Source organism: Lissotriton helveticus, chromosome 1_2, assembly GCF_964261635.1.
Source record: "Lissotriton helveticus chromosome 1_2, aLisHel1.1, whole genome shotgun sequence".
NCBI classification, from domain to species: domain Eukaryota; kingdom Metazoa; phylum Chordata; class Amphibia; order Caudata; family Salamandridae; genus Lissotriton; species Lissotriton helveticus.
The window spans coordinates 343,451,360-343,465,579 of NC_136058.1; the positions used below are offsets into that span (position 1 = coordinate 343,451,360).

The following is a 14,220-nucleotide window of genomic DNA, read 5'->3' on the forward strand; positions in this document are numbered from 1 at the left end:
GCAGGTGTCAGTTGCCCGTAAGTGTTATGTTTTTAAGATGGAGCAGAATGAGTGTGGTGTGTCAGTACATTCATCATACTTGCTCACCAGAAATGCCCCACTTTGCCTTCATATTGTAACTTTAATGCATGTTTGTTTCTCTGCAGCCCTCCAATAGTTTCAGAAAGTGAACATTATCTGCCAGAACTGAGGATGAAAGGAGGGCTCTGGGCTGAGAATCGTGACAAGGAAGGTCTGTCCTACAGGACCTATAACCATAGAATACTCTCTGTGCTGAAGGCAAAAGTCCCGACTTTTAGATAGTGACGTTAATCACAGAACAGTGACACTCTGCTCTGGCTGCAGCCCAAGCTTCTCTCACACAAGCTGAATAGGTGTTAGGTGCACTGCAAGCTTCTGTCACACAAAAAACAGGCACAGGGCAGTCAAGGACAGGACACACTTCCATACAAATACAGAATAGGGAAAGTGCAGGGCGCGGTGCTGCAGGGCTGTGTCACAGATAGAAGAGGTCAACACAAGGTCACATTCCAGGGTGAGAAGGGAATCGAACAACACCTGTTGGCATCTCTCCTGGGTACACTGGAGGCAGCAGTAAGAGCTTTTCATTATCATTCAAATAGATTATATATTTAAGTAGATCTTCAAAATGCACTTGCTCTATTTCTCCCAAACATCAAAACAAAACTTGAACATTTAAACACACCCTTATTATGGGCCGAAGTAGAAGCAAACCATGCCCAGGTCCAAAAGAGTCACAAAATTAAGCTCTTTTCCAGCCTCCCTTAATGCTCTGATGGGAAAACTAAAAAAAATGATTTTCGATGCACTCACTTAACCATACACAGAGTGTATGTACTCAAACTAAAGATCACTTAAAGAACCAAACATCAAACAACAGAACACAAGTCTCTGAAAGTAATCATGAAACGCCCCCATGCAAAGAGCTCAGACCAAAAAACCACTTATGAATCAACCTTTCCTTCAGCAAGGTCAACTCACTCATATGGTTGAGCATCACCCTTTATCAAAAACAGAGGATATTTCTATTTTCAAATCTCCCACAACACATAATGGTTCAACAAGAGCAGAACACCAAAAAAAACCTATCCGGGAGACAGATGAAATGACTGAGGAAGGATGGCAACAAACATCATTCAATAAAAAACTTTCCAATATTTGATATAAACGATAAACTCAGTAGCAAGAAAAACAAACAAAGAACCAAATTACTCAGCCAACCAGGTCTTGTTTAAATGAATGCAATAATGAAGGAAACTCTGTTATAAACCAGACTGATCCCCAAGTAAGCCCAATAAATGAAGCAAGCCAATTAAACTTGGGAGACCCTCAAAAGTAACAACTGCAATTAGAACCTAATTTAGATAGGAAACCAAATAAGGCATTAATGAATAACACTCATGATACTCATACTCAGGACCAGCTACATTTTCTCTGGGGACAGTCAAGCAGTTTCCCTACTAAATAATTGTATAATCGATAAACACAGCCTCATTTCAGTGAGGGATGCAACACTTCACCTACAGTTCTGTCATTGGAAATCCCAGCATCCAGTGCCAGACAAGGTAAGAGCAGAGCGCCTTGTCACCCCCTAAGAGAAGCCACCAGTCTAGACTTACATCCTCATTCAATCTTAACAGGCAGGCAGCAAAGGGGACCTGAAGATCCCACAACAAAGCTGCAGTTTTACCCCAAATATAAATATAGGTGCCACATGATGTCTTGGACCTGAGTACTGTCACCAAACGTTTAAAGATCCAATAATATCTGTCACATTTAGAAATATCACATATCAGTGGCATTACATTCTGATCTACACCTGTCTCTGGGGCCACCCAGACATCACATCACAGACCTTTCTGCGAACGGCCACCTTTAAATAATGGTGAATTTAAAGCACAATTTCCTTGAGAATGCTAACTCAGATGCTCTACTTTAATCACAAACTGAGTCAATCATAAAAAAACTCCACTGGAAAAGACAACAAGCATTGGAAAGTGCATTAGGTTTCTCCTATGGGATTAACAATAATTTAATCTGCTTTTTGAGGTGTGGGAGAAGTGCATGAGCGCAAGGAAAATAGTGTGAGTGATCTCTGTGCAGCATGAGTGGTGCATGAATGAAGGTTGACAAGTGTCTGAGTGTAGGGTGAAAGTGCCACAATGCATGCTGATTGTACCACCGCTTCATGTAAATGCGCACATAAGTAGATAAGAGGCATCAGTATTTTGAAAGTCTGTTGAAGAGACCTAAGTCCCACGTAGTATCCACAAATCACAACTCTTGATCCTAACATGGTAGATCAAAGACTTATGTACAGAGAGTTTTGTGTAGCCTGAACACCACACATTTGTGTTTCAATCCGACTAAGGTAACTTAGTGGTTTAATCACCCACTGCAGAGGCCGATCTTTATATAAACCTACATGTCATTGGTTGTATTCCACGTTGGGTCGAGCAGCCTCTTATCATTCCAAAGTTGATACGTATAAGCATCAGCAATCCAGTTTGTGAAGGGGCTATATTGGGGCACACAGCTCCAATAGACAATTAGGTTGTGGGTGTAGAATGGCTTTCAGTCTTTGAAATGTAATACATCACCAAGGTATGTATTAGGCCCAGCCAACCTGCCCATTGTCTGCCTGCGTTTTACGTATAGACTCTTAAATGTGTCTAAAATTACGTCAGCCAACTCAATGCTTTTGGTCCGCTTATCTTTCTTTCAATATCAACTTTAGCTGCAGACACGTAATCCCAGTGCAGCCTGCTATACACCTCGCTCTCACACTTAGACCACTTGCACAATCAATTTCTCTGAAAGGAAAATGGCTATGCCATTGTATCTTGGTTTGAGTGCAATGCATCTTCCCTGTTTATCTGTCTTGCTGCTCAGCCAGTGTGGGTGAACAGTGGAATGTTGGTGTGTGTGATGAGATGATAGCATGTTGGGGACGCCTGGTGGACGAGTATCAGTTGAGAGAATGGGCTGAGCAGCAAAGGAGCTGCTCCTGGTGGGGCTTCTGTAAATCCTGTACTAAGAACTTATACTTCATCAATAAACCTACTTAACTACTATACCTCGACTACATCATCTACTTATTTCAGCCATTTACTATGAATCCTAATAATGGACATGAGCACAAGCGACAGACTAGATCACAACAGCTAACACAGGCACGTCGAGGTCACAATACTCCAAACCATTGTAACTCAAAGACATGGGTGAGGGCCGCTGTACACTCCCCTTGAGTACAAGCCTCAAATGAGTTGTCTCTTCGAAGCTCCATATAGTACGTTTACATACAGCTGGAGTTGTCACGCTGCCATAAAAGGTCATATAGATGTTGGTGCAGGGGAAGGTAGAGTGTTTTTGGGGAACAAAAAATACTCAACCAAAAGGTGTAGGTGATCTCTAGATTTCGATAACTACACAAAGGCCAAACTTGTTCAGTGCCTAACAAGGAATCTCATGGCACTACCCGCTATAAAAATACAACTACAAAAAGGACGTGGATCCCCCTTTTAGGAGAGGAAAAAAACTTGTTTCTGTTACCTCTCAACGTATATATTATTGTTATTATTATTATTATTATTATTCAGCATTTGTAGAAAGCGTAGCTACCCTGGGGCCAAGCCCAATACATTACAAATTTAAGGTTCACTAACACTTACAGAGGCAGCTTCCAATTGTGACAGGCTGGTTGTGTAAATTATGCCTGAGTCACAATTTATAGGGTCATAGGGGCTTCAGCCCCTAGTATAAGCATCCGCTGCTTGGGTGTGCTATGGGGACCAGGTGAGATATGGCCCTACTGCTGTCCTGCTGGTAGTTGCTTGTGCTTGTTTTCCTCTCCTTGCCCTCTGATCTATTGAAGTGGGGAGGGCTGGAGGGCGGTGAGTCTACAGGCTGCAGAGATGTCATAGGGGCCTCAGCCCCTGGTATAAGCATCAGCTGCTTGGGTGAGCTGTGGTGGGTGACCTGGTGAGATGTGGCCCTACTGCTGTCCTGCTGGTAGTTGCTTGTGCTTGTTTTCCTCTCCTTGCCCTCTGATCTATTGAAGTGGGGAGGGCTGGAGGGCGGTGAGTCTACAGGCTGCAGAGATGTCATAGGGGCCTCAGCCCCTGGTATAAGCATCCGCTGCTTGGGTGTGCTATGGGGACCAGGTGAGATATGGCCCTACTGCTGTCCTGCTGGTAGTTGCTTGTGCTTGTTTTCCTCTCCTTGCCCTCTGATCTATTGAAGTGGGGAGGGCTGGAGGGCGGTGAGTCTACAGGCTGCAGAGATGTCATAGGGGCCTCAGCCCCCGGTATAAGCATCCAGTGCTTGGGTGAGCTATGGTTACCAGGTGAGATATGGCCCTACTGCTGTCCTGCTGGTAGTTGCTTGTGCTTGTTTTCCTCTCCTTGCCCTCTGATCTATTGAAGTGGGGAGGGCTGGAGGGCGGTGAGTCTACAGGCTGCAGAGATGTCATAGGGGCCTCAGCCCCTGGTATAAGCATCCGCTGCTTGGGTGTGCTATGGTGACCTGGTGAGATGTGGCCCTACTGCTGTCCTGCTGGTAGTTGCTTGTGCTTGTTTTCCTCTCCTTGCCCTCTGATCTATTGAAGTGGGGAGGGCTGGAGGGCGGTGAGTCTACAGGCTGCAGAGATGTCATAGGGGCCTCAGCCCCTGGTATAAGCATCCGCTGCTTGGGTGTTGCTATGGTGACCTGGTGAGATGTGGCCCCAGACAGCAGTGACAGGATGACAGTGATGGCAGACATCTTTCCACAGGGGATCTCACTAGGAGACTGAAGAAGGCACCTGGGGCATGGTCCCCCACTTATGATGTTGACAGGGTACAGAGTACCCCAAGAAGGTGAGAGCGGGAAGCGACATTTGAATGTTTGCACCTAAGGGGGTCCCTGGAGGGGAGCTGGTCTTGGACTCAGGACTCATTTCTGTCACAGGTGAACGAGGCTGCCGGACATGACCCCCAACATTTGTCAATCCCCCAGAGTCTTTCCACTGGAGTCCACTCACGGTCTCCCCACCCACTGGTGAACCTCCCCGCTCTACCTGTGCAGGACAGTGGTGGCAAGGCTGGTTGTACCCCTGTAACCTTTGTCCCACCACATCCAGCCAGCTGTTTCTCCACATCAGCCCCTGGGGTTTGGGGCCTTGTCTGCTCCAGTGAAATGAAGAGATAGAGAGAAGCGTACAAGTCAAGTCAAATAGTCTAGAATGAGTTTATCTTCTACAACAATAAATGATTACATAAAATAATAAACATATTAAGCATATTGAAAAGCTTAAAACGTCATTGGATCGAATTAGGGTGACCAACCGTCCGTAAATTTCACGGACAGTCCGTGAATTTACTGTTGTGTCCGTTGTCCGTGAAGGACGTTTCCACGGACGGCATTTGTCCGTAATTTTAGCCTTGGGGCCAGAGGACAAATGTTCAGCAGTTGAGATGGCTCAGCTCAGGCAGAAGGGAGGGGGTCTCCTGTACAGTGATTCAGAGGGAGGGGCAGCCAGGGTGCCGGGCTGCTTCAAAGAAAAGTAAATGTGGGTACTGGTTATTCTGGGCATGTAAATGCTGCTTGAATGAGAACTAAATAGGTGTTTATTGACCCTATGCTACCAGAGGTGAAAGATGTCTTCTTTTTCCATGGTTAAGGTGTTCCAAGCTGAGCTGAGAAGTGTGTGCTTTGCAACCACAACTGAGGTCACACACCACTGTTACATTACATTGCGACTCACAAAGAGGATGCAAATAGCTCATGCCCACTCATGTTTACAATTCGGAAGGTGTTACAAAACCCTGTTCACAATTCAGAAACTCTTTCCCCACTCTTAAAACAGGTTCTTTGCATTGTAAAAAGATGTTTCGCTAATGAAGTGTGATTCAAAGACTTTGCAGCTAAAAAACCTTTATGACATGCAGCCCCTGGTGGATTGACCTGTCAGTATTCTTCTTGCGTTCAACAGTATTTTTTTGTATTACTCTTTTCACTGTGGAAATGCAGGCTCCGGACTGTGGTAGTATATGACCTGCAGTAAATATACATATATCAATGTCACCTTGCAACTAACATCAAAATAAATCACAGATGGGTTGTGATGTTGTGTGTGCGGGTGCCTCATGAAACAGGATGCTTAACTTGGTCAGGGCTTTAAGAGGGCCGGGTCCTGCCCGTGCTCAACGCCGGGTGCAATTCTAAAAGCAGGTGCTGAGATGGGTCCCAATTGGGCTCTCCATGTTTGCCCTAATCCTCAGGGTGGAAACAAAATCTTAACTCTGCTGCAGTTCCACCCTTCACTGTCTTTGATGTAACTCCAAAGAGACTGGTTACAGTTCTTTCACAGTCTCATAATTTTAGAACTGAAGCATTTTCAATATTATTTACAACTAAGCCAAAGATGCTGCTAATTTGTCTTATGCAACTAACAACCATTGACAAAGCCAAAAGTCCTGGATTGTTCTCGGTGGATTGTTACTTATTGTGTTATTTATCTGAATTCACTCACATAGGCAACAAATTTACCAATCGGGCGGTAAAACATGCTAAGCACAGATTTTTAGCTTACGTGTTTTTAAGCCGCGCTCTTAGTTACATCGGCCAAGCCCCTTTGACAGACCCACCTTCCAGATTTTTCATCCCACTTAAAGCCCTGTACTAGGTACTGTATGTATGGCTGTCCTGTAGCTCTTCTTCATCATTTTACTCCAGCAGTCAGCAGAAACATATCATGCATCATTTGAGGTCATTTGTGTCCTGCAAGCTAGAGTCAGAGAAGACATAAACCTTAGGGGTTTGCATTATATCATCATCATCAAAACTTCATTTCGATCATGTACATCTTAAAAAGTACTCACCACCTCAGTACATCTGCTAAGACATACAACAAGCTACACGTGAGGGGGCAGGACACTTTAGGCTATACTGTCCCACCTGTGATCCTCATCTTCTTGGTATAGCTATACTGCTCTCCTACCTTTCCCCTGCTTTCATCCAATGTTCTTGCTTACGCTCAGAATTACTAGTGTATATCTTGCTGGCATCTTTTTGGGCTGGAATTTTTTATACTGTGGACATTTGAATATCTCAAGGTTAGTATTGATCAGGCAATTCCATTGTCATGCTTTCATGTCATACATCTACTGCTCATCTATGTGGACATGCTACAATGATTACCGTTTCTATGCTAATGTGATCCTTCTAAGTGTTCACTCCTGTTATGACAACACTTTATATGGAGTTCCGCAAATTGTTTCTCTGCACTCCTGCTATTGTGAAATCTATTGTGTAGTGCGCTGTTATAGTTTCATCATGTGCTTCCCCTACCCTTCCATATTCCTTTTACAGGTCCCTCAAGCCAGTTTGAGTGGACTCTGCACAACTGAAAAACAGAAAATAAACTGCTAGGCTAGAAATTTTACGAAGAGAATGTGCGCGTTTTATTTTTCCCAGAGTCTGCTTTCCTTTTCTCATGCACCATGTACGGATTTAAGACAAAGCATACTTTCAGTGCTCTTGAAATAGGAACACATGGGGCAGGAGAGATGTGGTACTATCCTTGTGCTCTCTTCTGCTGTACATGCGAACAACAGCAGTTCAGTGACCTGGTGCAATTTTCATATTTCAGACTGGTGTGCAATGTCATCATCATTAACAGCAAATGTACTTGCCCATGGACGTTGGCAAAATACATTAGGTCTCACATTAGCGAAGACCTTTTTATTATGCTAAAATTATATGTATAATATATTCATCTGACACAAATCTGGCCACTAGGAGGATTGCACTCTAGTCCAGCAGGGCAGGACCAATCTAGCTACAACCTATGTGTGCTGCTTTACATCTCACAGTGCAAACACAAGGAGATGATGGACAGAGCGCTGAAACTTTTCAGACACTCACCCCTAGTCACAGATCTGGGTTGAATCCATCATCATTCTTTAGCTCACTTCGCCACCCCAGTTCAGACCCAGCCATATGCAAATCAGTCTTGACCCTGTGCCTCATGGGAACAGTCCAGCCTGAACTGCCAAGCTAGGTCCTAACTGGACCAGAAACAAGCATCCTGGTACCAGTTTCGGGGTAACACTCCTTATCAGCCAGGCTAGCTTGAATCCAGTGGCATCTGACACAAAGCTGGCCACTCGGAGAATTGCACTCTAGTCCAGTAGTGCAAAATCCATTTAGCTACATCTATGCCTGCTGCTTTATATCTCACAGTGGCACTCATATACAAGATGCTAGTAATAAAGTCCATCCGAAGAAATGTTCCCGACTACTTCTTTCACTACACATGCTTGCTCAGGACCATGAACTGCAAACAAAACATTAGACGGAACAACCCAGTGTAGTAACCATATAAATAATTATGATCAAATGAAATAACACAAAAAGAGCTGCAGAGTTGCTGAAAACTGCGCGCATGCCGAAAAAACGTGAAGCACATGATTGTCTCAAACTAATATAAATGTATTTTAACGTGTACTTAAGTTGGTTGTCTATTTACGTATATACTATTGCGCGACCTCCTCTGATGTGTCTGTAAAACGTACCTTTTGTTGCAAATTTTTGTCCCGAATTTTGACCTTATGTCCTGAATTTTTGTCCTGAATTTTGACACCCACCGTCCTGAATTTGCCCTCATGCCAGTTGGTCACCCTAGATCGAATACGGTCCGCGTGCTCATCAGGTGAAGTTGTCCTGATCCTCACAAGTCACAACACTGTTTACAAAACTTAAAACCACAGCGCAGATGGGTAAAGTTTGCAAGGACTGGAAATTTAAAAGAGCAGGTCTAAACTGTTTAAAATGCAACACAACTTGCTTTCAGAAACCGAGGTCTCTGAGATTTATAACATTTACAAAAAATCTAGATATAATGTGAGGTGTGTAAGATGTGTCACCATAAAATAGACTACAACAAAACTAGTTAAACTACTGTATTGTTCGCTATTTAGAAGCATGTATAAGATAGAACTGCAAGTTATGATATGAAGGAATGAATGCGTGGGCTGCAGCTGAGGTATTAGCTAATTCTCTCTGCTCCCTGGTCTCACGTGGCAATCCTTGCAACTTCTGCTTAAGTTCGAGTTTTGTGATTTTTGTAATTGTGAAGAAGTTGTGTTCTCTGTGTTGCCCAAGCCTCATCCTCAACTTCTGCAGCGCAATGTAATACATTCTAACCAAGGGATTGTGTGCGTGAAATCCAGAGACCGACAATGAACAATTAAAGGCCTATTTACAACAGGTTCAGGTGTGGGCCAGGTCGAGGCCACAGGTGCATCGGCCCTGGTTTAATGATATCTTCAAAGCCCCCCTGGTCTGTTCGCACCTGCCTCCTCGTCTTTATGGGGAGAGTTCGCGTGGCTGCAAATAGGGTGTTTAATTAACACCTACAATGTACTTTAACACTTTACAGTGTCCATAGGGAGATCTGTCATTATAAACAGCACACAGAGATCTACAAGAAAGGCGCCGAAATAGCTCAGTTGGGAGAGCGTTAGACTGAAGATCTAAAGGTCCCTGGTTCGATCCCGGCTTTCGGCAGATGTTGTCTTTTGTCCTTCTTTGGTATTTATAACTTCCTCTGCAGGACGCCCATTCCTATCTCGCTGTTTTTGCCTCATCCCTCCTGTCCCTCTCCCCTTTCATTCTTCTTTCTCCTTTTCCCGCCCTCCCTTCCTTGTGTCCCGCCTGCTTCCTCACCTCATTCCCCGCTTCGGACTCTTCCTCACCCCGGGCACTGCAAGGAATGTCTCATGCTCAGAGCACTGCTGCTGTAACCCGCTCGTTCGCCCATTGAAGGTTTCATTGTTTGATTACAGATTGGAAGAGGCGCTGCATCCGTCTCACTTGCACAAGTGTGCGGCGAGCTGTGCTGACGTCTGTCCCATCAGAGCGAGAAATGAAGTGTGGACATAAAAGCGGTTGTCGGTCTCCACAGAGCCCATCTCTCAGCAGCCCTCTCCCCCGACTGCAGCGGCTCCGTTTAGTGTTCTTTTAATGTTTTATTTTTATTTTAACGTGCCTATGCTTTTGTTTTCAACCCGTATCAGCCGCTTCCTTGCTATTTGCAGGGGGGTACAAGGCATGCAAATAAATGGGACCACACTTGGTATTGCAATGTCTGGAGATGACCCACGTGCGGGACCCTTTTATTAACATCCACAGGCCACGACTGGCCTGCGGATGACTTGGGTACAACATCAGGCTTTTACCCTGACCGCTAACTCTTACCTTAAAGTTGTGGAAACACGTGGAAGTCACTGCGTTGAATTGGGCTGTCATGTCAAGCTTGTCATCTAGACTGATTCCTAACAGTGGCGGTTCGTGTGGATCAGAGGTCTGCTGACCACCACAGGGGGTCCCACCAAAAGGTCTTCCTTCCGAAAATCACAACTTTGGTCTTATCTTCTAAACGGACCTTGAGGCAGCTGGTTCTCATCCGGGTGGCTACTGTGGTCATGCGGGTGGCAAAATCGTTTTATTCACGAGAAACCTACCTTGGCGAGAATGTCGATGCTGCGCGATCTGAAGATGTCGGCCTGCTGTCTCAAGTAGATGATGACTAGGGTAGGGCTGAGAGATGTTCCTTGGGGGACACCACGGATGAGGTTCCTGGCTTCAGACGTGCAGGGTGGTGTGCTGGCTTTCTGTGTTCTTTCTGTAAGGAAGGAGCAGAACCAGTTAAGAGCAGGTCCTCCGATGCCTTTCTCGTGAAGTCTTCTGATCAGGGTGAAGGGGACATCTAAAGTTCTCTATTATAAGGCCATAGTTTTAGGCAGCAAAACAGTGATGGCACGACCAGTGTTAAACTTTCAGTGATCACATCAAGCCAGGCTTTTCCCACCTGACGCTTTTGTGGTTTGTTGCCCAGCCATCCCCTAAAACATGAGGGATAAAGAGCCGCGCACTGCTCTATGAAAGAGAATACATGGTGCATGTTTACTGGCTGTAAAATGACGTGTGGATTGAGCATTAACACAGGTGTCATTGTTTGACACATACGCTGCTCTCGTTAATGTCTCGTTCCTGAACACAGAAGCCGGTTTCTGTGCGCTAGGCAGTCTATTTCTCTGCTGAAGATATCTTACTTTACACGTGTTTACTGAAAGAAATAGCGCTTCTTGAGTTCCTCGCTCACTTCTAGCGCTGCAGCAATGAAAACACCTGATTTCTCCACAGGAGATTGCTCCGAATTGTTTTTTATTTTTACCCCCTGATGGCATGTTTTCTTTAAGTTTTAAATCAGTTCATTGATGGTTATTTTGTAGCCACATTTGAAAAAACAAGGTTTGTGAACTGTTAAAGTCATTTTAGCCTCAGTGATGTAACAACCGGCTGACTCCCTCGGGTCTGGAATGGAAAGGATTTCTGTTCCAATGATGAGGGTCACGACCCTGAATTTACCACATGAATTTTAGAGCGGGCAGTCACTGGCAGCCTGGAAAACAGAAGGGAGCGGAGTTCAAGTGACTTAGGGCCATATCTATCCAGCAAAATTGTATTTGCAAACGCCAAAATTCACAGAATTTCGGCGTTTGCGAATGCAATTTTGACATATGGTATGTATTAAGGAAAAATAAGGAATCGCAAAATTTGCGATTGATTATTTTGCGATTGCATTTAAGGAATCGTAATTTGCGATTCCTTAAATGCAATGTAAGAAGCACCAAAAAAGTGCAATTTGGGCTGTAGGAATCGCAAATTACCACCAACTTCAAGTTGGGGGTAATTTGCGATTTCTTTCACAAATGCACTTTTTGGCATTTGTAAAGGTGCCATGTGGCGCACATACATGCCCTTAGGGCATATATGTGTGCCATATGCGCACACATGTAAATTTCAGGGGTGCATCAGGGTGTCCTTATGACACCCTTGCACCCTTGAAATTATTCTCAATTTGCGATTCTCAAATTGCGAATCCCAAATTGAGAATAACTTCCCATTCATTCGTATGGGCCTCCTGGCCCATAGAAATGAATGGGAAAGTATTCCTTAATTGCGATTCGCAATTTGCTAATCGCAATTAGGGAATATTAAGAAATCGCTAAAGAATTGCGATTTTTTACATACATCCCTATTTGCAATTCTCAATTAGCGATTTCTAAAAAATCGCTATTTGAGAGTCGCAAATCAGGATGTTAATACATATGCCCCCTAAATCAGAAACTACAGTTCACACCCTCCCCAGTCCAGCATTAAAACCTCCCCAAGGGGGATATAGTTCTAGTTGGTTCCATGGTGTAATGGTTAGGACTCTGAATCCAGCGATCCGAGTTCAAATCTCGGTGGGACCTGAAGTTTTTATTTGATCAGCAATAATTTGCACTTTACATGACTTCAGTCTTGAAAATAATCCATACGTTTGCCTTCGAAAACAAATGCTTTTTTAAAAAAAAGCGTCCCATGCCGTTCATTCACTTTAACCCCTCCCATGCTCGTGACGGAACCGCTCCGTCACGACCCTGGGTGGGCTGTGCTGGTGACGGAGTGGTTCCGTCACGGCGCGCTCGGCGCGCCTCCGCGGTGCTGATTACACGCCTGCGCGGCGCGTTCTATTGAGCGGGCGGGGCCGTGACGGAACCGCTCCGCCACAAGCACAGCCAACCCAAGGCTCGTGACGGAGCGGTTCCGTCACGAGCATGTGAGCGCCGCGCGGCCTCCCCCTGCCCCCTAGCGCTGCGGCAGAATTGCCACCGCAGCACAGGGGTTAAAGGCGGCCCTGCCCTTTAACCTGACAGAGCAGCATGAGACGCTTAAAAAACAATTTGCAATGCAATAGCTCCGAATCACGTAAATGCCAGTTCTGTTGCATTGCAAATGCTTCGTTCTGTTTATTGTTTCAATGTTCGGTCTAATGCACTGCAGCTTAGTGGATTAGTTAACCGATCCCAGTTAACTCTATTGACTCAAACTTTAATCATCACAGCAGTAGGTGTTTTTGAGGCTTGGCTTTAATTGTTTTGCACTTGACCCTGAAAATATAAATTATGTAAATGTATATATAATGTATTTAATAGTCCAGACAGGAATCCTGAGTCCACGCCGCGAATGTTCCACACTTAGCTGGAGGTGAAAAAGATATTCTTTTGCGGTTCTGTATCCAATTTTGCGGGTGTCTTCACCCTTAAGCTCAGGATGAACCGCTTCACTGAAACGCTGCTATTTCAAACTTTAATCACCACGGCATGTTTTGGTTTCGAAGATTGTGTATTCTTGTTTTATACCATAATAGGAGCGTCGAGTGGGTTGTCACATCCGTTCATGGAGCTCACTATTTCAGATGAATGGTTTCTGGTCACATCAGCAGCCCCAGTGGCCTCCTAAGCCAGGGATTGTGGGTTCGAGTCCCATCTGGGGTGGGAACGGTTCTCTTCTGCACTCAGTCTAGTTTTGTCACGGACTCTCAATAACGTTAGAACTGTAGGGAAGGTGAAATACTTCAAACGAAGTCAAAGTGGCTCAACTGCACAATTTGAAACCAAAATACGGACTATAAATCCAGGCTTCCAGACTTGACTAAATTGTGTGATTCTCAGACATTGATTCCTTTCACTTTCCCTCCTTTTACTTCATGATCACATATAAAATGACCATGAAATACATGAGTTCAAGATGATGTGCCCAGGACGAAAAGTACTATAAAAAATGACTTGCCTCTTAGTTTACTATTGCGGTTGTTGTTAGTGTGGGTGGAAGGGAAGCATGGATGTTTCTTAAATTCATGTTAGAAAAATATCACTTAAAAAAATCAATTCTCAATGCACTTAAGAAATCCGATGTACGAAGGTGAAACGGTTCTGCATCTTTATGAAATACACTTTTAGAATTTTGCAGCGACTTTATCATATTTTCATAGGTTTGATGAAATGGGTCTTTAAAAATGAAAGTGTTCCTAAAGGTAAGTGGTGCAGGACATTTAGTTACTCCCTTTCTGTAACTTCAATTAACAACTTGTTAATGTTGGGACGGATTCAAGTTAAGAATCGAGCCTGGTTTATCGCCGTCTCAGAACAGAAGATGCGGGGATGAGGCTTTCCTTTCATGTGTTTAAAGAAGACGAAATTAAAAGCCACCAAATTGTTCTGGGTTTTCCCGTCCGAGCTCATGTGAATCCAGCAGGAAGATGTGTCACGTGATCCTTGTATATTACGGATCAGTACCGTGAATTCATGATGTGATATTTAATATTTC

At 44.4% G+C, this 14,220-nt stretch overlaps 1 non-coding gene across 1 annotated transcript; it reads left to right on the forward strand.

The window, feature by feature from the left end:
• Positions 1–9,497: 9,497 nt before the first annotated feature.
• TRNAF-GAA (transfer RNA phenylalanine (anticodon GAA)) lies at positions 9,498–9,570 on the forward strand. The gene has a single exon. It is a non-coding gene; the product is annotated as a tRNA-Phe (tRNA).
• The last annotated feature ends 4,650 nt before the right edge of the window (positions 9,571–14,220 follow it).